General features: G+C 33.9%; 1 long non-coding RNA gene across 1 annotated transcript; it reads right to left on the reverse strand.

Annotated features, from left to right (window-relative positions):
- Positions 1-697: 697 nt before the first annotated feature.
- LOC131803711 (uncharacterized) lies at positions 698-1,311 on the reverse strand. Its single transcript, XR_009342747.1, has 2 exons — positions 912-1,311; positions 698-843 (listed from the first exon to the last, which is right to left on the reverse strand). It is a non-coding gene; the product is annotated as an uncharacterized LOC131803711 (long non-coding RNA).
- Between the last annotated feature and the right edge of the window lie 1,559 nt (positions 1,312-2,870).

Here is a 2,870-nt window from a genome sequence, read left to right on the forward strand (position 1 = left end):
TTTTAGCGACATTATTTACAGGGATTGTTTCAAATTTCGCATGTTAAGTTCGTAATGGCCATGCCAGAAAAGTGTCTGTGCAGGTCCACGTCTTCGTATAGCCCCCATATAACGGTACCCCCCATATTCGGTATTTTGACGATTTTAGCTACATTATAAACAGATTTTTCTTCAAGTTTCGCATTTAAATATTGTAATAATTTATGACAAAAGTTGCCTATGCAGGACTGCGTCGTCTTATAAGCATTCGGTATTTTTAAGATTTTAACAGAATTTTTAACGGGTTTTATTTTTTGGAAATTGCCAAATTTGTACCAAATGGTGGAGTGTATTAAAAGTTCCGCCCGTCCGAACTTACAGCTTTTTTACTTGTTTTTTTTTTTTTTTTTTGCAAATATGAAATTTAGTCCATCTTTGAATCTTTGTCTGATAGAAATATAACGATATACCAATTTTGGAGCATATGGAATACATTCTTTTCCTCCATCCATCTAACCTTACCAAAAGATGGGCATACGAACGGACACGAAATTTCCTGCAACATATTACTCCTTTATTTCGATGAGAAGACACAATTTGCCCATATCAATAATACGGCTTTGGGTACATAAATTATTATAAATTCCAGAAATGACGTTGGCCCTAGATTCAAAAGAATTTTGAAACTTGATAAATTATTGAAATTAAAACACAAACGTTTAGTTTAAGTAAACGTATTTACTTCATTAATAATTTGTTTTTTTTTTTAATATTATATCATTAATATTTCGATCTTTGGCATTCAGCCCCTTATAGCACCACAATTAACTTCTGTATGACAGGCACCTGGTTGACTTTTCCAATCTAAAAAAAAATAATTTTCTCATATCAAAATTTTTCTATCGATATCATAAATCCCTTTATTATCTTACTCTCTCCACTCTTGCACTTATGAACGCCCAGCTTACAGCTATTACCAAAAGTGCATCTTTTAAAATTAACAGCTCCCGGGATCGCTACAGAACCGCAGACAGGTTGTTGCACTTGAATGCAAGCCGTATTGCATCTCCTAGCCTCAACGGCAACTTGACACAAAATTAAAGTGGAAATAATTATTGCAACTAGCGTTGACGACTGCATTTTGACAACTGAAGTAATAAATTCATTCGATTTTGTTTCAAATATTGAATATGAAAAAAAGGGTTGCTAAATCGTTCAAATTTTTCAAAACGAAAACAACAAACCACAATTGCGATAAAGAAATGTATTACGAAAGCAAATTTTTTTTCAATATTAGAAGTTCTGATAATTTTGCTAATGCATGTGCCGATTGTGTTTGATTTATACTGAAAAAAAAAATATTTTTTTACAATCTACAAAACAATGTGAAAATACTCTAAGGAGTAAATTTTGTTAATTTAGTAACTTTGGCACACATACAGGGTATGATAAGAAAACTTCAACAAAGTCAAACGGCATATTTACATTTTTTACGGTCGATTAATACGATCGGAGAGCGACAAACGGCTATTATGGCAGCCCACACCATCACCATGGCCAGCGCATAAGTTCTTGTGGCCAACCGAAGGTGCACATTTCTTTGGCAAGTAAATACGATAATTTTGTTTGTTTACAAATTGCTGGACAACAAATGTTTTCTCCTCGGAAAAAATCAAATTCGGCAGTTCACCACTTTCTCTCTCTTTTCCTCTTTTGAGTCTTGTATTTTTGGAATTTCAATGGCTTTACCCCGAGCTCATTTTTCAATATTTGCCGAATGGAAAATTGCGATATGTTCAAGTCGCTTATTTACTTTTGGAACCATTTCTGCGGATGTTGCTGTTTAATTTAGTTTATCTACACTACACAAAATCAAAGACTATCACCCTAAATTTAAAATTTCTTTCTCCATTCCAACCAAAATACCAAAGTTTAGTACTTTTCATCTCCCGCCAGGTATCAAACAAACCGCAAAAAGGTGGTCCTAGTGGTCCAACTCAATCCTTTACCAAAAATTCCAAATTAAGTACTTTTTAGTACGTATTTCCAAAATCACCTCCAAATCTCAACACTACACACTAACAGTGTTCCTAATGCCAAATTTCAGATTTCAAGCAGTATCTGATCACGCAATAACCAAATTTAATACCATTTTGTACTTTATCTTAATCCTACCCACCAGCAGAGACCCCCAATACCAAATTTTTAAATATCCAGATTAATCCGTCCAACCAAAACCAAATTTTACCGAATTTGGTACCAATTATAGTACACATTTCCAAAAACACTTTCTTATGACAACTCTACTTCCGAAACTAAATTTTTATACGAAATGTTAAGATTTCAGCTGCATCTCTTCACAAAATAGCAAAAGATACGAAATTTAGTGCTTTTTAATGCAATTCTAGTTCGAATTTCCAAGACCCCAGCTTTATCTCACCCCTACCCACCATCATTGAGCCACATGCAAAATTTCAAAATTCTAGCTTTAGCCTGGGCGTTGATGAATCAGAGAAAAAATCCAACTGTCACTTCCCGGTCGTCTAATTTCGTGTTTGGGAGACCAGAAATTTCCGTCTACTTTGTTTGTTCGTTCGAATTTTTTGAAGTCGATGTTTTACGAAAACGAGAAAATGACGACTCTAACTTTAAAAGAGCAAATTGGAAGGTGCATTAATGAAATACCACAGCCTTCATGCAAAGAGGTCATTGAAGATCGCTTGTAAAGCTGTTGGCATTCTATCTGCACGAAATTATGTTCCATACAGGGTGAGATAACAAAATTACAACAAAGCCAAACGCCATAATTTTAGCATTTTTTTTTAAATGTTATTTAATGAAAGCAAAAAATGTCGGAAATAGCATCAAATTTTAGAATAAGTTTAGATTTG

Source organism: Musca domestica, unplaced genomic scaffold (assembly GCF_030504385.1).
Source record: "Musca domestica strain aabys unplaced genomic scaffold, Musca_domestica.polishedcontigs.V.1.1 1, whole genome shotgun sequence".
In the NCBI taxonomy this organism is placed as follows: Eukaryota; Metazoa; Arthropoda; class Insecta; order Diptera; family Muscidae; genus Musca; species Musca domestica.